The following is a 21516-nucleotide window of genomic DNA, read 5'->3' as shown; positions in this document are numbered from 1 at the left end:
TGTTTCTCTCAGGTGCCCATAGATTTATTCCTGTGGAATAGTTCCAAATGGTATAAAAGCCCGCTATAGTATCTTCGTACATTAAATTAGCTATGGGAACTCTTTTACATCCACAAGTTATTCATATAATTTATTTTTAGGTCAGGTCCAGGCAGTACATGCGCTTTCTCTTCGAGACATGCTGTATTCACTCTGTGGACTTACAGCCCGCCGATTGCCTTTTTATTCGTCCCTTCGATTGTCGTTAAAAACTGCTTTATTGCCTGTGGTTAATCCTTCCTCTTTGTCCCTCCTTTTTGTGTTTAATTTCCTCCCACAGAGCACCACCCAATTACTGTTAACATTACGCTTCTTTGTTTATGTGTACATTTGGGGGACTATTTTTGGGGGATTCCTGCTCATGTCACTGTTTGCCCGTCTTCGATGGTTCAGCTTCGGTGCCCGTTACATAATCTCCTCGTCTCATTCAAATACTGAGATGAAATGTCAGATGCTTCAGATGCTGTTTTCAAAACTGCCTCTGTAGTTTTCTCTGACTTCAAAGTGTGAGGATGTCCCCCAAACTCCTCCCGCTTCACTGCTTGTTGATTTAGCAAGCCTCAGTCACTGGACCTTCAGCAGCCTAACTTTGCAGCACAGTTAAGTAAAGGCTTGGGCAACTTCCATCGCAGTTTCTCTAATGCTTGTTATATAATGTGAACTCAAGGGACCCAAAGGTATTGGAGCGCTTTACATGAGCAGCGCTACTTGCATTACACGATGTCAGATACATTTTTGGGGTGACTTCAAAGTGCGAGGATTTCCCCCAAACCCCACATGCATTGCTGCTTGTTGATTTAGTGAGCCTACGTCACTGGACCTTCAGCAGCCCAACCTTGCAGCACAGTTAAGGGCAAGGCTTGGGCAACTCCCTTACCATTTTCTCTGACGCTTGTTTATATAATGTGAACTCAAGCAACCCGAAGGTGCTGGAGTGTTTTACATGGGTGCTAGTTAGATTACACAAGGTCAGATTCCTTTTTGGGGGCATTTTTATTGAGTGCGATCTCAATTCACCGGAAGGCATTGGGGTGCTTTACAAAAGTGCCAGTTACATTGCACAAGGTCAAGTAAACATTTTTGTTTTTAGGTGCGTGGAGATTAAGTGATGCCTACGCCATCTTGGTTTATTTAGTATTTCCCCTCTACCTGATAAACGGGAGTACTTTTGTTCTTGTAGCTATGTTCAGTGCTCCTATATCCAGGGGGCTGGGACAGAGAGGCGGGGCAGAGGCTTGCTGGCAAACAGATGGTGCGAGCAGTGTTTTGAATGGAACACTCTGGGGAAGGGTGCCTGGTGAATAGAGGTTTGGGGGAGGAGGAATCTGCCATCTTCGCCATTGGAAAGTACTTCACTGATTTTTTTTCATAGGCTGTTCAAAACTCTAATAATAAGATATATAAAGTGCCTGGTTGCTCCAACTGGAGTGTCCCTGCGCTAAAGGGTGTCCTATAGGTGATATACCATACTAACTGGATACAACTTCAATTGCAGCTACAACCTTACATTTGAGAGGGGACAACAAACAATCAATGGCCATCCAGATTAAACTGACTGAAACAGCCAGGTTTTAAATTGTATGCAGTTGCACATAGAATGTTATAGTGCTGTATGTGTGTTAAAAAGCCTTGGAATGTGTCCATAAATGTTTCCTGGGACAAGCATGTTTTCCTGAATCACACGGCATGACCGAGTGTGTAGTGATTGTACAGCTCTTCAATCCCTGGCGGCACAGCACCCAGTTTAATGTGCTGTATGGATAAACACTTATAAGGTCCCAAAAACAAGACCTATTGGCTATTTCAATGCTTGTTTAAAATGTTATCCTTCATTGTAAGAGATGCGGCAGGCTTCCTGAAAACTGCTTCCAAGTGAGTACATACTGCTCTGGGCACATCTGTGGATGTTGCCACGGACAGTATGATTCGCACTTTTAAAATTATATTTTGATCAGTCTGCTGACTGAAATCCCTAATGAAGAAAGCTCAATTCTATATTTAAGTTAATGGCTCTCTTTAGGAATGGTGTCAGCTCGCCATTTGTAACTCTAAATTGTTACATTGTTGGTGTGTAAACTTCTGAGCATGCCCTCTTCGTTCTCAATGAAACTACCCTATGTGCAGTCTATGACCACAGGGTGCACATTTTTTGTTTGTTTTATCTCTGAAAGGTACTGCATGCGCAGACTGAGCCTTTTCATTCACCAGAAGCTATGCATGCCAGGCAGAAGTCTTAAAAATATTGGCAGCCAATTAATTCTGACCAGGTCCAGATCTGTGCACTGCCTCCTGCTCATTCTCAGGGTGGCCTCAAAGATAGAATGCGAGGTCACCCCTAAAACAGAGTTGTAGATTTACAAATTTATTTGGAAGTTGAGTTTTTCATGAAAACTAAAATGACCCAATCTGTATTAGAATTAGGCCCCTTATAACTCATGAGATCATTGGCCACTGGGAAGTCCTGTGCCCGTTTGGTGGTCCCTTTTGTGATATTACTTGTTTCCTTGGTCCCCGATGGCAAATGACCCACAAGTCCTAAGCGGCCTAATTCTTATACGGTTTGGGTCATTTTTGTAATCATGAAAAACGTAAATCTCAAAATTAAGTTGTACATCTAAAACTCTTACATGTTGCGCAATTCACAGGAAATTAAGGCACAGCGGAATCACACTACCTTTTTATTGGAATATCTACTTCATGTAGATTAGATTTAAGCTATGGTCATGATGAATTGCCATAGATCCTATTGTGTTACTACAGGGAAACATGTTGACCTATGACTACAGTATAAGGAACATTATTTCCCTAAATATGTCCTTGTGATTTTAGCCTTTAATGGGACCCCTTTAATAAAGCATTCAGTTGGGGGACTTCTAGTTAATTTTACCTTCTTCTTTACCAGTCTACCCTTCTCAGCCTATACATTGATAGGAGCTTTTCTAGTTTACTAGAACTTGTATAGGGCAGAATTGTAAAACATATCTGGCAAAGCGCCCCCTTAGGGGCCCTTTGGGCATTGCAGTGTCAGCCCAATGAGGATCCGAGCCTGATGATGAAGCATGTCATCCTTGTGTGGGTAAGGGCTCTTGCTCCTAAAAATGTCACCACATCTGTCTTGGTCTCCGAGTTAGAGTGCCGTGACATTGACAAGGAACTGCACAGTTGAGTACAGTATTGTAAGATTAGAGGAGTGTGTGTGCTGGACATTTAAGCACTCTCCCTCCCTCCTTTAGTTAGAACAAATTAATCACTGCCCATAACCTTAATCCATACCTTAACACTTTTCCTTTCACGAACCTTAACCATAAACCTTAAACGTAACAATCATTTATTCAAAATAATTAGCTAAGCATGCTAAAGTTTATTTTACTTTAAATGTGGAAAATAATCATGTTATATACTCAAAATGTGGCGTGCTCGATAAGGTCACCTGTTTAAAAAAAATCAAAAATTAACTCCACAACTGTGTAGACAAAAATATGGTTCCGTCGGAGTAATGACTTGCCGCCAGACATGAGTGCCCGGGGGGAACACCCTTGTTGGCCTTTCAGGAGCTGGTCCCACATTTCCGCACTTTCCACGAGTAGCTGAAATCCTTTCAGACAGAGAGGGCCGTGGAGTCAAAAATCCGTCATGTACTGCTTGAATTGGACCCCGTCCTGTTGAGTATTTTTACTGCGTGCTCCCGCGCCAGCAGAGAATGTTAGCCGACACCTAATTACAGACAAGTAGGCACACGTACTGCACTAGCCGGGGCTCCAAGGCCTCTGGAGCCGAACAGTCTGGCATTGTCCAGGCTTCGGGGGCCTGGGGAGCTGGTCCACGGGTTACCGAGCAGAACTGGTAGCGCTCATACTTCAATTAACAGCAGATGTGACATCACCATATCGTCACATCCGCATGCGTCATCAATCGCAGTGAGCCCAAACGATGGCACACGCAGTGTCTTCACAGTCCCAAAGATGTAGCAGGTTTCAGAAAGAGGCGACTTTCGTTTATTCGAGAGTTGTTATCTTGGCCGAATTTGTATGGTACAAACCATGTGATCCGGTGTTTCACATCCTGGAAACGGGGAAGAGGTCGTCATATCACCTTTTAAAGCCACGAGGCAGTTCGATGCATGGTGTGCACTATCATAAAAGCAATATTTGCTAAAAAAAAAATAGATTAGTGCTGCTTGGTACTAAAAAAGTTGAGAAGCCCAACATAAAGCTATAACGTCACGAGTGGGAAGGTTTTTGAAGAAAACCATCCATACAGTTTTTTTTTCTATAGGTCATGAAGGTCAGATATTAGAATCTACGTCTGCCAGGGGTGTCAGCAATGTAAAGAAAATGTGTATCTTCTAATGTTGTCGGTCCCGTTTTCCACGGAGGCGCACTGTGACATTAAAGCATCACGGTTTGCGTCAGAGAAATTTCCTCACATAGCTTAAACTGCAAAATAAGGACATTTAGTCCAGTGGTAGTATATAAGGCTTCAATTACGAGCGCCTCGTACAATTTCAAGACCCATCCATGCACAGGTGTCGGAATCATAAGTTTGTCAGTAAAATCCGACAATCCGAATTTTAGGACGACAAATGTTTGCAGGTCAAATGTATTTACATTGAAATATGCCATTTAAATATCGGCACAAGAGGATTTTGGTGCAGGAAAGCACCAACATCCGTTTATTACTCGCCACCTTTAATGCAAGACTCGTAATTGGTGTTATTTATTGCATCAAATAAATACTGATCCCCAGAGTATCTTTATTCAGCAGATGCCATAAATAATGATGCAATTACAAAGGACTGGTAATTGAGAGCTAAGTTATGGTGAAAGAAGTTGCCCCATCGAAAAAGTACTCTGCTCCGAAGTAATCAAAGCATCTCAAAGCGCAAGTGAGTGCCCTCGACCCAAGTGAGGGAATAAGTAAATATGTACTTGGGAACCCATAAATTGGGTGTCAACAGGGCCGGCTTTAGCTCTGGTGGCGTCTGGTGCGACAGTAATTTTTGGTGCCCCCCCATGACCGCCTCCTCGGATTCCCTCACTACCACCAGGCAAAAGTGCCCCTACTCTCTCCACAGCCCCTCTCCTCACATCCATTTCATTTGTTTTAGAGCACTGGTAAAGGCTGACTTTATGAATAAGAATGTATGTATACCCAAAATAACTCTTTTTAGCAACTTTATGAATGGTTAATAAAAGACTGGGGAAAAATCATTACGTCCTAACCTATTTTATGCAGTTTGCATGCGGCTCTTTGATGACAGTTATTATTAGGACTTTATCTTATGAACTGCGGTGACAAAAGGATCTCTATGACAAAAGCAGGATTGCACTAAGCTCTCCACATAAAATAAGGATCTTTGTTCTGCACGGTACGCATTCTTTGCAGCAGGCATATTAACCCACTGTGCTTCTTTATGGAGAGTCAAAACTGCTACCAGATAAAAACTCTGATCTCTCTCTCTAGCAGGAATATTAACCACAAGAGTTATCACCATTTTTATTGCAGCCTGAATGGTGGATACACAAGGAACTCTGCCACAAGTGTTTTTAAATCGTAAGTTATTGCAAGCACCCCCCCCCCCCCCCCGCATGATGTCAGCACCCCCACCCAGGTCAGCACCCATTGTTGCTGAACCAGTTGCACACGGGGGTCAAAGTGGCAGAAGAAAGGGGAAATAGTAACGAGGGACGGAGCTTGAAAAGCAGAATCTGACAGTCAACTTATGCATTTATTAAAAAAAATCTGCTAAGAAATTGGCTACAAGGACATATGCAAATCTGTTCTATATTAGTTAATTGGCCACAAAGAGGCTACCTTTTAAATATCTTACAGGTTAAGACACCAGCTGCAGAGATCATTGAATGCCCAGCAATTTTGAAGTTGTTTACAAGATCAGTGTGAGGAAACCGAGGAGGACATAGGGTACGTACCTTCAGGTCCCGAGGCTCTGCGACTCCACAACATGACTGCCTCAACTGTAGAAAGAGGAAAATAAAAGAAATTAGAAATGAATAACAGGATAGAGACAGGAGAAGTAAAAAAACGACTCCCTCTATCTCCACAGGAAGAAGAGGACTGAAATCAGGCAAAGGAGGAGGAGAGAGAGAAGGCACATCGGAGAGACACTTGGCTCCAGGCATGCTCACTGGGTAGCGTGGCTTAGTCAGGTGAGGAGCCGTATACGGGAATGGAGGAATTCTACTAGCAGGGGGGCAGCGTGGAGGAAAATTACTAAGCGGTCAGGTCTTTTATGTTGTCCTTTGACTAGAGATTTTCGTTTTTTTGTTGTTTTCTGGTGTTTATTTTGGGCTCTAGAGTGAGGAAAACTCCCAGAAGCATGTCTTAGGATTTTTAACCACATACATAGGATCTCTACAGGTATTAAAGATACGAGACTTGATGTGTAAGTCAGAAGAACAGGACTTCCCCTAGAATTTAAGGATGTACTCTCCTGGTCTCGCTTATTAGGAGAACCTCTTCCATTAAAGCATTAGGAACAGAGAGGTAAAGGATACCCGAAAGAACTCTTAAAAAAGAACAGGAGAAGATAAAGGAAAGAAAGATAAGGATAGGAATAATAGAATAAAGGTAAAGGAAAGAAACTTACCCAAACTTGTCTCTTTTCCAAGGGTCTCCGGTAGGAAAGAAGAAGAAGGACTGTTGATGAAAAAACCCAAGAGAGAAGAACAGGAAATAGACCACATTTGAGATTTTACCCTATATATTACTGGAGACAATGGTTCAATAATAAAAGGAAAAAAGCAACCCAAACTAAGTGGTGTAATCAGTCATTCGTACAAACCACAACTATCACAAGCAGTACGATAACTCTAGTGGTTAACACAGTTCTGGGAGAGTTCTATGTTTTCTCCAGTCACAGTTTCGACTCATAAAGTAGTATCGAGGGTTAATGTCCTTGCTGTAAAGCACACTGTGTAACATGCAGATCACCAATTTTTTTTAAAATGTCAATAGGTAAGTAGATTACTGCTTTTGACACTGAAATACTTTTGTTACTCTCAGTTCATACGTTGCAAGCCTTCTAATATAGCACAGTGATTTATTTACTGACATCAAGGAGCTACATGCAAACTGTAAATCATGGGTTTAGATCCTTTTTGTTTTTCAATCTGTTTTTATTCTAAGATTGCAAAGAAGGGTTCCTTTGGAAAGTAATAAAGCCTTGTTAGTACAGACAACCACAATCACTGTGCTATGTTTTACATCCTGACTTTGTGTTACTCTAGACCATTCACTCTTAAAATATAATGTCTACAAGTATGGATGATATGTGATTTCTACACCTTTAACTCTCATTGCCTTATGTAACATTACCAGTAGATTGATTTACACACTTGTATGATTTATTTTGCCGTTGTGTGTCATATAAAGTGCTCTGACACCTTGCACATGGGATGAATCTGTCCTATCAAATAATTAAATAGAAAATAAATAGTAAGTGCACTTTGAATCAATATTTGTGCAATTACTCATAGATAAATCTTGCATTTGTGCAGTGCATGCACATCTCTTACAGTGCATGCACATCTCTTGCAAAGGGAGTTGAAGAAAGGTAGAAACCTGCCTCCAATTGTTTCTCCTAAGTACTTGTGAAGTGATAACAAGCTGTCTGACACCTTTCACTGCATTGGTGTCTTGTTGTTAGACACCAGATGACTCCCATCCTTGAACAAAAGTTGGGCTGAACGCTCTTTAAATTAGGCCTTTGTTTGTTGCAGGCTAGAAGTGATAATCAGAAAGCTCCCTCCCTGCAGGTTGCTGCTCCCAACGGAATGCAGACAATGTGCAGGCGCTGCCGAACTATGTCCCGGTGCCGGAAGTTTTTGCCAACTTTCTTGCTAGGTTATACTCTAATCCCTCTAGGTCTTACAAGAGGAAGCCAAGCCAGAGACCAGAAGAGGAAAAGGAAGAGTAGAGGCCCACAGGTATACTGCTGTTTCCACTTCCATCTCCTTTACATGCTGAGACCGCCCGAGAACAGGAGATACCATGGCCGACAGCATAATTGGCTTAATCATAGGACTCACGTTGCCTTCTCTCTCCACCTTACCAACGGAGCCCAAATTTTCTCCTTAATTCTTCACACGCCATATCAGACTCACTTATATATATAATATTTCTAAGGCACTCTGTAAAGGACGGAGGACTGTTAGATTTCCATAGCCTGCAGATCTCACGCCTTGCTAACAAAATTACATAAAACAAACATTTCGAGTCCACCGTTGTAATTTGCACATCTTCCTCTAAATTTAGCCCAAAGAAAATTATACTAGTGCTCACTTTAATTTGTATCCGAATAGTTTCTCCCACAAAGTCACAAACCAAATTCCAGTAGGGTGCTATTTTTGGGCATGACATAAACAAATGCACATAATCCGCTGCTACATGCTTACATCTTGAACAGTTATAAATATTACCAGTGACTTTAGATAACGTCGCAGGTGACCAATAAACTCTATAAGTAGTAAATAAATGATTTTGTTTAATTTGTGCCGGTTTTACTACTGTTCGTGACAAACAAAAAAGCCCAATACCAAAAAGATTTCTTTTTTCCACTGACCGTTTCTCATCACCTGATCAAATTTTGACGTCTCCTCCTCCGCCCAATCCTGTGTTACCCACCAGGAGCTCAATTGGTAATATTTAAACCTCGTTAGCAATCCATTGGTGCAGTTGTTCAATGCTTCCCAACCCATTAGGTTTAAGCCCACCTTAAGATCTGCTCAATAACGGATACTCCCCAATTTCAAGGGCTGACTGAGTTGATCCCTCAAACATTCCGGGGTACCCGGGGAGTCCCAAATCGGTGCCCTTGATGAAAAATATGGGACTCTCAATGTTCTCCGAACATACATCCACGTATTTAATGCAAACTTCAAGATCTTAAGCCTCACCTTTTTAAAGAACTTTGGGTTTCCATATTTGAAGAGGAAGTGAATTTGACCTTGTGGGATATCAACTAACATTGCCGCAAAAAGTAAGCCTATCATTGACTGATCTGTCTTGTTAGCAAGCATGTGAACATTCTTAAATTGGAAAGCATTGCAATAGGCAAGTATATCTGGTAACACCAATCCTCCAACTTCTAGCCTCCTCCGCAGCTTTTTCCAGGATATCCTGGGACCTTTTGATGCCCAAATGAAACTCCCTATTCTCCCCTGGAGTATAGCTATTTCTTTCTTCTGAAGGACTAACGGGATAGTGTTGAAAAGAAGGGTAATTTTTGGGAGGATAATCATTTTTTTGAGGTTTACCCTTCCATAGATATTTAAAGGTACATTTGCCCATTTTAACAGCAACCCCACTACTTCCTGACTGACTTTCCTCCAATTTGTTTTTGTAATATCTTCCATTTAACACCCCCAGACACCGTATTTGTGTTTTCACCTAGTGACTCGCCAAACCCTGGTTCCATTCCATAATCTCAGTTTTTCCTGTATTCACTTTATACACAGAAATATGGCCAAACATCTCAGCCTTCCTCATCAGATTGGGGATTGCATCTTGCGGGTTACTTGTAAACAGCATCAAATTGTCTGCGTATAATGCTAATTTGACTTCAAAATCGTACGATTTAAAAGGAAGGATGAATATATCTGCCCTTATCAAATTTGCTAATAGCTCAATATACAGATTGAAAAGAAGTGGGGACAGGGGCAACCCTGCCTTGTCCCTCTAAAAATATTGAACCAATCTGACAATGACCCATTTATCAGCACCCTAGCCTTGGGGCCACAATACAAGTTATGCACCGCCCTTACCATATTTTGAGGAAAACCAAAACTTAGTAGAGACTCCCAAAGGTAAGGCCAGTGCACCAGATCAAAAGCTTTGGCTGCATCCACAGCCACTATGGTCAAAGGTAAATTCAGAGCCTCCGCAATGTCAATAGCCCCCATCAGCTGAAATGTTAATTCATTCAGCTGCCTCCCTGGTATCAAGCCTCTTTGATTAGGATGGATAACCTCTTTTTTTACCTTAGCTACATGAGATGCTATAACTCCATAGAAGATCTTATAGTCCGTATTCAATAGGGATATCGGTCTGTAGGAATCCACTTTCTGTGGATCCTTATTTGGTTTTAAAATCAAACTAACTGTGGCCTCAGACCAAGAACTGGGGACCCGTTCCCTGCTTATATATATATCTCATTGAACATGACTTTTAGAACTGGAGTTTTTATGTCCATAATGCAGTAAAAAACCTCAACAGGAAGACCATCCCTTTACCATTTTCTTGCACTGAGCTCTTATCTCCTCCTCCTTGATATCCCCTTCTAGGGCTTTCTGTTGTTCCATAGTTAACTGTGGAAGTGTCATCAACCCTAGCCACTCCTTTATGCCTTCCCGGCTCGGTTGAATATCTGTGCTATATAAATCTCTCATGAAGCTACAGGCCTCTCCACATATGTCTGTGTTGGCATATAATACTTCCCCAGATTCTCTACTAATTCATTCCTGAATTGTATTCCTAGCCCTATCTACCTTGGCCTTCCAGGCTAATAGTGAACCACATTTTTCTCCATAAGCAAAATGCTGAAGTTTACTCACTTTCCATCTATCAAGTAATTTTTTATCAATCTGCACCTGGAATGCCACTTGTAACCTCTCCAACCCTTTACTTAGAACTTGCACTCTATCTGGATTCTCCATTGATGCCTTCTGTAGTTCTCCTTCTTTTTCCTTAATCTCTTTGATTCTGTTTTCCTCTTCTTGCTTCGCCACCCTTCTTTTTCCCACCATTACAGATTTTAGGGGCCCCCTTAAGTATGCCTTAAAAGCATCCCAGACTATTTGTCCTTCTGGTGACCCCTTATTAGCAAGAAAGTAGTTCACAGATTTTTCCCTTAATTCACAAACTACATTCTCATCTAGCATTATCGCCCTATCTAATGTCCATCTTCTATGCCCCTCTTTTTGATGATACCTCAGTGACATGGGTATGGCAGAGTGATCTGACAAAACTGATGGGATATGAGTCACCTCTATTACCTATCCACATAGCTCCTGATCTAATAAAAAGTAATCTATACCGGAGTGATGCCTATACTTCTTGCTGTAGAAGGTAAACTCTCTAACCTCCCTCTTCTTAGTAGGCCAAATGTCGATCAAATTAAATTCTTTCATCATGCTTTTTTAATCTAGCGAACGTTTTAGGTAGATTAGTATACTTAACTTTTGACGTCCTATCCAATCCTTAATTCATAACTACGTTAAAATCTCCTAGCAAAACAATAGGGGCTGTTGTCTCCAGTAACAAGGATTCTAACTTTATCAGAGCCTCAGGATTGTCATTATTCAGCCCATAATATACCGCACACACCAGGTTCCAATAACCACCTTCCCGAAAAATCAGATTCATATTTAACTTATCTTATTCCATTATTGCTTTTAATGACTATGGCCACTCCCCTAGCGCTCCCTCTCTGGTCTGAGCATACTACCTCTTGCACCCATCTGAATTTATCAAAACATTGCCTACACTCATTTCTTTCCAGATGAGTCTCTTGTAGCAGGCTCTGTTGCTACTTGTGACCTAGCGTTTTAGCGCGTCGCTCCTCAGCGCTGTATTTTAACTTAGAGTGCTTTTATCAGCGTGTATTTCTTCCTGCGCTTTGCTGCTTGGCCGGGGGGCTAGGGTCTCCTCTTACCTGCACTTAAACTGTTTGATGCACCGCCGTTTTGGTGGGTCCGGGTCCCGAGGGAGCATGTCGACTTAACTTTGGCCGCCATTTTGGATTGGGGCTTTGGCGCTTTTGCGGGCGCCATCTTAGAGCGTCCTGACGCTCGCTTCAGTACAGGGGACGCCTATTTAAGGCGGACTCGGGGGATTTGACGGCGGTCAGGCTCTGTTGCTACTTGTGACCTAGCGTTTTAGCGCGTCGCTCCTCAGCGCTGTATTTTAACTTAGAGTGCTTTTATCAGCGTGTATTTCTTCCTGCGCTTTGCTGCTTGGCCGGGGGGCTAGGGTCTCCTCTTACCTGCACTTAAACTGTTTGATGCACCGCCGTTTTGGTGGGTCCGGGTCCCGAGGGAGCATGTCGACTTAACTTTGGCCGCCATTTTGGATTGGGGCTTTGGCGCTTTTGCGGGCGCCATCTTAGAGCGTCCTGACGCTCGCTTCAGTACAGGGGACGCCTATTTAAAGTCGTCCTCTCCGCGCAGCTGGGACGCCGTCGCGTGGCCGGAGTCGTGCCAGAGTCCTGCCCGTCTGCGCCCGTCCGCGCTAGGGACGCGCTGGACTCTGGCTAGGCCCTGCTGGTACGAGGTGCGGTTGGTTTTTTCCAGCCGTGCTGACATACTCTTGTGACACCCTGCGTGACCTGGGGCGCTGGTCTGCTGGCTGTAGTCTACCCCTCCTTCATCCATTGGACGGCCCCTATCTTTGTGCTGGCTGTCAGTGGTTTTTGGAGCAAGCTATTTCTATCGCTCCCGCATGTCCGGTGGCAGCCGCTCGTTACACCCGCCCGGAGCTTGCTCTCCGCATTTTCAGTTTTAATGCGAGGTCTTTGGTGGCACATTATCAGGCAGTATTTGATCTGCTGCAGGATGCAAGCCCGGACATTGTGGCTATCACCGAGACATGGTTGAAAGACGAGGACGTAGCCATTATTAATCTGGCGTTCCCCCCGGACTATACAGTCCGTACCCTTAATCGATCGTCTAGGGGAGGGGGAATTGCCCTGGCTATTCGTTCTAGTCTTACGTGCTCCTGGACCGCACTGACCATTGCGGGATGTGAAAGTGCGCTGTTTAAGATTCTGGTCACTCCTCACTTTTCGCTTTCGGGGATGGTTGTCTATCGTCCCCCAGGGAGCGAGGCGGCGTTTCGCGCCGCTTTCCCGGATGTGGTTAGCTCCTTGGTGGTGGGGTGCCCCAACTTTTCGATCCTGGGGGACCTTAATCTCCATTTCGATAGACCTGACCTACCCGCGGTCAGCGGCCTTCTCTTGGATTTGGAGGCCTTACAGCTGCTGCAGCTTGTTCAGCAGCCCACCCACATCTGTGGCCATACGCTGGATCCCTTCTTCACCAATCTGACAAATGCTTCTGTCACTGCCGTTTCGCCCTTGGGTTGGACTGACCATTCTTTGGTCGCCATTAGTACCCCTTTGTCAGGTAGGACCGTCACCCCTCCTGCAAAGTTGATTGTAAGGCGGCACTGGGGCAAATTACGGTTGGAAGATCTGCACCGTGTCCTCGCGGCAGAGCCATTAGAGCCGTTTGTAACCGTTGATTCTGGTTACGATGGGTTCTGCGCGTGGATCTCTAAAGCGCTCGATGCGCTTATCCCACTTACTGCCTGTAAGACCAGTGCCAGAGAATCTAGCCCATGGTACGATGGTGCCCTACGTGCGCTCAAGGGCAGTTGCAGGCGTGCAGAGAGGGCTTGGCGGAAGGCGTATGACTCGGGTAAAAAAGCTATCTATCTCGCCTCCGTCAAAGTATACCATCGGGCTGTGTGCCGTGCTCGGGCTTTGTATTATACGGCCAAAGTAGGCCACAGCTCTAACCCCTCGAAAACTATTTTCAAGTTGATGAAGGATCTTCTAGCTAAGCGCCCCGATGCTCCTACGACGGGCTCTACCGCTCACTGTGAGGCTCTTGCGGCGTTTTTTCAGGAAAAGGTCCAAAACATCTATATGACCTTTCCTTCCACAGGACCTCCAGCTGAGTCTCCAGTTTCCATCTGTGGAGTCGCAGCCCTGCACTCGCTTCCCCTGTTGACATTAGAAGGGTTCAACATCTTGGCAAAGCAGGTGAAATCTGGGTCCCCCGCCGACCCTCTCAGTTCGGCTCTCTTTAGAGATGAGTCGTTCGTGGGTCGGACCGTGATACACTCCCTGATTAACATCTCGTTGGAGTCGGGCACGGTCCCCCGTAGCTGGAAGCGGGCGGTGGTCTCTCCCATCCTTAAGAAGCCCTCATTGGACCCAGACAAGCCTGAAAATTTTCGGCCCATCTCTTTGCTTCCCTGGCCTACCAAAGTAATGGAGGCCTATGTCAACAAAGTTCTCTCGGCCCACCTCATCCAGTTTAACATCTTGGATCCCACCCAAAATGGCTTCCGTGCGGGTCACAGCACGGAGTCTGCCCTTCTCTCCATGGCCGAACATCTACGCACAGTGATGGATGTGGGGCAGACAGCGGCGCTCGTTTTATTAGATCTGAGCGCCGCGTTCGACACCGTGTCCCATCCTATCCTGTTGCATCGCCTGGAGGAGGTCGGGCTGGGTGGCTCTGCCCTCCAGTGGTTCCGCTCTTTCCTAAACGATCGTTTCTTTAGCGTTGCGCAGCCTCCGTACCAGTCCCAATTTCTCCCTCTGAGACAGGGGGTCCCGCAAGGCTCCTCGCTGAGTCCCACTCTTTTCAATCTGTATGTGAGACCGCTGGCTGAGATCGTCAAGCAATGGGACATGACTATGGTCTCGTATGCTGACGATACTCAGCTAGCGGTGACTATCAGCGGGGATGCAGATCGGGATGCCCCCAGGTTTCAGAGTGGACTTAGGGCGGTGGCAAGCTGGATGAAGAACAACTGTCTCCAGCTCAACGCAAAGAAAACTGAGATCATGATCGTTGGCAGGAAGGCGGAACTGTGGGGGGACAAGTGGTGGCCCATTGAACTGGGGCCGGCCCCTTTCCCGGTCACTGAACTTAGGAATCTTGGAGTATGGATGGATCCCGCTCTAAGTTACGTGGGCCATTCGTAGAAAATCGCGGCCGGTTGTTTTGGCATCCTGCGGTCGCTGAGGCCCATTCTTAAGTTCTTTGACCGTGGTACCAGGCAGCTGATAGTCCAGGCCACGGTATTATCTCGCCTGGACTATGCCAGCTCGCTTTTGGTAGGGGCCAATATGGCGGAGACTACCCGCCTCCAACGAGTGCAGAACGCTGCGGCTAGAGCCATCGTAGGCCTACCCCGAAGGAGCTCTGTTTCAGGCGTCTTGAGATCCTTGCACTGGCTCCCCATCAAATCACGCATCCAGTTCAAGGTGTTGTGTCTGGCGTTTAAGATCTTGAGGGGAGTTGGTCCGCCAATTCTTGCTGACCTCCTGTCGTGGTATGTTCCTTCCCGCGTTTTGAGATCGGGAAGTCATGCGCTTGCGCTGGTCCCCCGTTACAGGTTGTGTCGGGCGGGTGGTCGCTCTTTTAGGGTGAGGGCGGCCGAACTCTGGAATTCCCTCCCAGTAGACTTGCGGCTTCGGACTGACCTCTTGGCCTTTCGCAAGGCGTTGAAAACGTTTCTTTTTAATTAGTTCTTTTTTTGGTGTTGTGTTTTCTGCTTTCTGTTGCACTTTGCCTGCCATGCGCCAGGACGCCCCTTAGCTGGGGCAGCTGTGCGCAATACAAAAGTGCATAACATAACATAACATAACATAATTTGGGCCTCACTATTCTTTAATGTTTCAATAACCCGAGACACTTTCCTTCTAGATCTCAACCCATTTACATTGCAAGTTGAGAAATTGACTACTTTCATGTTATCCATACTCTGATTCTATAGCATCGGTTTGCCTTTTTGCACAATAAATCTTGAGTCCATCCCTTTGTCTTGTTAGACCCAACTGATTCACAAACCCTTCAAAAGCTGACCTAATGAGGACATTTTTATTTCCCCCCCTCTGCATCCCACACCCAGTGCCCCTCTTCCCCCTTTCCCCCAAGGAAACACCCTCTCTACCTCTTGGGCGATACAATCCGCCCTTCGTGAACCCCAGTCCCGAAATGAGAAAGAGAAAAACATAAAGTTAAATAGAAAAGAAAACAGCCTATCTATATCACTCTAACATCTATTCTTAGTTTACTTATATAACTCATTCCCTTTTTACATGGACAACAACTCCTCTCCCCATCTGTATTATGAAAGTATCCACTTCCTCTGGATTACTGATGTTGTACATTTTGTTTCGCCACATTATTTTTAACATTGCCGGGAATTTCAACTGAACCTGAGCTCCCTTGCTTCGTAACTCGATCATTCTGGTGCCTAGTTCCCACTGTCTCTGGGCCGTCCTCTTACCTAGGTCTGATCTTATTTGATACGAAACGCCATCATGCCTTAAGGAACCCTCCTTTAAAGCCCGTCCTAACACTAACTCTTTCACAGCAAATGTCAAGAAATTTATCAGAATCTTCCTAGGAGTTTTTCTATCCGGGTTCAACTTAAAAGGGTCTCTGTGAGCTCTCTGGATCTCCTTCTCCAATTCAATTTCTGGTCTATCTTTCAAAATGTCTTCTCTCAGGAGACCGCATATGAAATACTTAATATCTCCTTTCTCGCCCCTTCCGAAATTTTGAAAAATCTCAAATTATTACAATGGGATTGCGTTTCCAACCTTTCTAAATCGTCTTGCAGCATTCTATTTTGCTTTTTTAATGTCTCAATATCTTTAGAATTTTCCAGCACTGCCACTGACAGTGCTGAACTTCCCCTTCCAAATATTAGTGCGTTGTGCGAAATCATCAAGTTTCTCTTCTAATATTTTGCACGTATCTCAAATCCCCTTTTGGTTGGTCTCAGATATCTCAAATTTTGCAAAGATATCTTGCCTCAAGTTCGAGAACATCTTTTCCATAGAATTTCCACCTCTAGTGCCATGTAGACTATTGTCATTTTGCTTAGAGCTCTCCAACCCCCCCGTCTTACTACCACTTTGAGGAGGTGCCATACCCAAAATTGGAGTAAGACCAGAACTAGGGCTGAGGCTACTTTGGAGATGTTCCATACCCAGAGTTGGAGTAAGACTAGAACCGGGGCTGGGGCTAGGACTGGGACCAGGACTAGAACTAGCTGCCAAACTTAGGTTTTGCTGCTCCTCTTCATTATGTAAAGACCCGGCTAGTGGAGAGAATCAATTTTCCAATGGAAGTGAAACTATTTGTGTCTGTTTCATGGTCTTTTTCCCCTTCACCTGTGAATTTTCAACCTGCTCCATTATTTTAAAGTACGATCCTAGGGAAGAAGAAGGTCTGACAGGGACACACACTTCTTTTGGACCACAGCGCCGGAGTTTTCCTCCACACTTCAACACCTTCTTTTTAGGGGAGACTGCTGCAGCCTCCCTTACTGCCTGCTCCCCGGTCCCCCTTCCTTTACCCTTACTTTTGGCCTCTGGAAGTGACCTCTACTTATAACGGCTCTTTGCATGTATTTCAGGATCTATCGGTACATTTTTAGTAGTACTTTCTCCCATCTCCGTTATGCCCAGCTCACTTAGGGGGTTAATTAGGGTGGGGTTAATTCCTTCACCCGTGCCCCCGATAGCACTGTCTCCTCTCACCCCCCTTTCCTCATGCGCCGGTTGCATAACTTTAGAAGGCGGCTCTTCTTCCATCAGCCTCGGTACCTCCCGTGAGCCCCCCTGTACCTGTGGATTCTTGGTCTTCCCACTCTTTCTTCCAACTATTTCCCACACTTGCAGCTCTACTTGAGTGCTCCGGCGCATGAACTGCACTTCCTTGCTCCCACCGCTCTCCACACTGTTCCCGGAGTCTCTCTCTTTCAGCAGCCTGCGTCCTTCACTTCCTCCACCTCTGTCCACCCGGAAGCCGACAGCCACTATCGCCGCACAAGTCTTTCACAGAAGACCCGCTGCTCTCTGCCAGATCCCGCGTCACGCCTCCGCCTCCAAACCCATACGCGCCGAGACTCAGGTATAACTCGTTATTAATGTTATTAATGTGAAACTCTTTCAATATTAATGGGGCCACTCAAATTGCGCGTTTTAGCATGTCATCTCAGGCTGCATCCTCCATACATCGCCTTTCTCCTCATTCGGTCCAGGAGCACCCGCAACCGGCATCAGCCCACCGCCATGTTTCCCCCAGGTCCCGGTGCCGGAAAAAGACACCAGAACAAAATTCAACATGTTTCACTGTGCCAGAAATTGCTGCCGGAACCAGGTTCTGATGGGATCCTCCTACTTTCTAGCACTGTTTGAGCCTACTTACAGGGATGTGAGGTGAGTTAGAACTCTCTGCTCACTCACAGTAGTGGCTCCTGGTGGGGCGGGGGAGGAGCAGGGTGGGGGGTAGTAAACTAAGGAATACGGCTCAATGGAGGTAAGTAAACAAATAAATAAAAAATTGTTGCGCACGCTGCATCGCATTTGGCAATGCAGCGCTCGCAATGAAATTTGTTTTATTTATTTATTTGTTTATATATCTCTGTTCGGCCGTATGCTGTAGTTTACTACACCCCACCCTTCTCCTCCCCAGCCCCGCCCCACCGCCCTACAGCACTCCCACAAGGAGCCGCTACTGCTCACTCAATTCTTGGCCTCTCTATAGAGACAGTGCCAAAAAGAGAGTTATTTTTTTGAGAAATAGTGTGGTAGAGTTTGTGCATGGTAACTCTTTGACAATATCTACATTGAAATTACCTTTAGGTAGATGTGCACACACTAACCTAGAGGAGAGGCAATCTAGCACCACCAACAGTAACATCGTATGGGAAACACGAAAGCCACACACTCGAAAGGAAAAACAAGGTATCAGCTTTCAGTGAGAAATGCAATGAAAATAGTTTATTGTAAAATCTTTCGGGTTTCACAAACGAAGGAAACCGAATTAAAATAATACGAATTACCAGTCAATAAACGCTCTTGGCTCCAATATAATGATTAGTATTATAAAATGTGATTCAAAGTCCCTGACAAAAATGAAACATTATCTAAGCTCTGTATAGGATGTTTGCTTATTGGCCAACACATAACGTTTCAGAAACTGTGAGACTAAAACCTTTAGTTTGTTTAGTAAAGGGTTTATTGCCCGATATATTTAATATCCAATAGGCCTATGCAATGGTTAAAATAGGAAAGGAGCACAAATTTAATTTAATGTATGAAAAACCAATGTAATATTTTCCATTTTAAATGTGACATGTTATAATTAGGGCTCCTGGTTTTATGGTATTTATTTTTTTAACATTCCCGTCTGTGTTTAGCCATATTTATTTTTGGGTAATTTTATCTGTATTTATCCACATTTATTTTTGTTGCAAGCAAAAGAAGACGCTGCAGATAGTATTTTTTCACATTTATTTAAACGGACACTGCACACTTGCACTCAGGTGTTATAGCTTTAGATACACAATACATTCATCTAAAAACTTTGCCAAAATAATTTTAAGTGAGCATAGGCCTAAACAGACCTTGAGTAACTTGCATTAAGAAATCTGTGCTGTGGCGCTGTATACCCTAGGGACCAGAGGGGAGGATAGAACTCCCTCTCTGTAAACAGGCTTTTTAATCCTTTTCTTATCTAGTCACATTTGCTGTGCATTCAAAAACAGAGGTCAAATGTCAATATGTGTCTTTGAGGGAGAAACCCATTCAATTTTTTCATTGCAGAACAACTTTGGTGGGATTTAGACTAGGGGTGGGTGGAATTTGCGAATTCCACTTTCGCAAATTATCGCGAAAATGTTAAAAATTATCGCAAACACGCGGAAATATCGCGAAGATGCGGAAGTTTTTTTCCCGCATGTTCGCGAGATTTTCTGCATGGTTGCGGCTCACCAACTTACCCATGTGGTTGCTCGCGGGCGCGGCCATCTTGTTTTCAGTTGTCTCGCGGTGCATGATCGCGAGAAGAAAGACGTGATCGCGCGACGCATGACGTCACTGCGGGCGCGAACTGTCGCGAGACAGCGCAAATGGCTAAATACAATACAACATCTCATGGAGAACGCGAACGGATCAAGAAAACTTGTCGGCGAACGCAGGGATTCAGGTAAGGCGATCGCGCGCGCGCGAGAATGTATTATTTTACAGCGCGAGCAAGAAACTAATTATCGCAACCCTGCGGAATGTGGAAATTTTGACATTTTTGCGCTTTCCGCGGAATGCGAAAATGTCAAATTATCGCAATTTCCGCGAACGGAACGAAATTTTAGACCAAGCCTAATTTAGACCCACATAAGAATCCTATTTGGCGGAATTTTCGTCTATTTTTCTTTTAAACATCGGAGAACATTATTTTCCAGCATACACTATGATAAATCTCTGTTTATAAATTGCTAAAACCCTAAGGTGAGTGTTCTTATTTTTGAGGGTAGGAGGAGGGTGGAAAACGCATCGCTTCAACATAGGGAACATACCCCCAACCCCCCCCCCAGCGAACACACAGTACAATGGAACTCGACCCATAGGTCTTGGAGCGCCTTACCTGAGTGCCAGCTAAATTTCATCTTGTCATATGAATTGTTTACAAGCATATGGAAATGAAGTGATATGCCTAGAATCACATGATGCTTTGCCGATGCAGTGACATCAATGTAAGTGTGGGTGTGCTTTTTAGTGGCACCAGAAAACATTCCTGAAACTGCCATCCACCCCCATCCTAAATGACCATCAAAGTTGCAACAGCACCACATCGTGCACACCAATTAAAGTTAATGTGCAGCGGATGGTTCAGCATCACCTGCGCAGTCTTGTGAATAAATTCTGATGCTGTAGCAGTCAGTTTTAACAGAGAAATTAACTCCCCCCTTCCCCCTGCAGTACCTGAAGAACAATGGAGCTTTGAAAATGCATACCCTATAAAGCAATGCACTCCCCACAGGGAGAGCGCGCCGGATGAGGATGACTACACCAGGCTCCCCAAGGGGGTCCACTCCTGATGAATGCATACAGAGAGAGGCTGTAGCGCTTAGAGTCTGCCCCCTTAGTAGGGTGCCTTTCATGTGCCTAGGGCAGCTGTATTTCTCTATGCACCAGATTAGGCAACCCTGGGCAGGAGCACGGCTGCTCCGCAGGATTGTCTAAATCTGGTTTGTCCATATTCTTCTATTTATATATATAATAAATGCAGACAAAGGGAAACAAGTTTTCTGTCTGCATTTAGATGTAAAAATCAGTTTATATGGAAAACCGGAAAGCTTAGTTCTAATAAAACCCTTCTCTGCAAGACAATATCTCATGTTAGGGTACAGAAAAGTTACCTTCCCAGTTTTTATGGTCTGGTGTTTTTCCACAAAAGAAGGGATTGCCCTCAACTGCAGCTGTGATAATTTTATTTATCCAGTTGGCTGGGTATGAACATTTAAGGGCACATACATGACATTGTAATGCTGTAAAAATGTCTTGGATAACTACATAATTGTTTGTGTTTGTCTTTCTTTAGCTGCAACACTGATGGGTGGATGGCAGCCATTAACCTTTATGGAAGTTTAGGTCTGACTTGACAGTGCAACTGTCACCTCACTTTTTAACCTATACCACTATTAGTCTACTGTTCTTTCCTTCCACACAAATACATATTAATTCCCCTGCTATTTGCTCGTAATGCTTCACATTACCATGCAACATTTCTTTAAAGCCCGACCTATTGGCATTGCCAAAGATTGTTCTTTGTGTTATAGGAGCAAATTGGATTTTTTATTGGGCCTCATGTACACTAATTTATAAATGTTTCGAGTTCAATTTCATTCCAAAACATGAAAAAACATAGT

Source organism: Triturus cristatus, chromosome 7 (genome assembly GCF_964204655.1).
Source record: "Triturus cristatus chromosome 7, aTriCri1.1, whole genome shotgun sequence".
Taxonomy (NCBI): Eukaryota; Metazoa; Chordata; class Amphibia; order Caudata; family Salamandridae; genus Triturus; species Triturus cristatus.
This window is presented reverse-complemented; position numbering follows the sequence as displayed.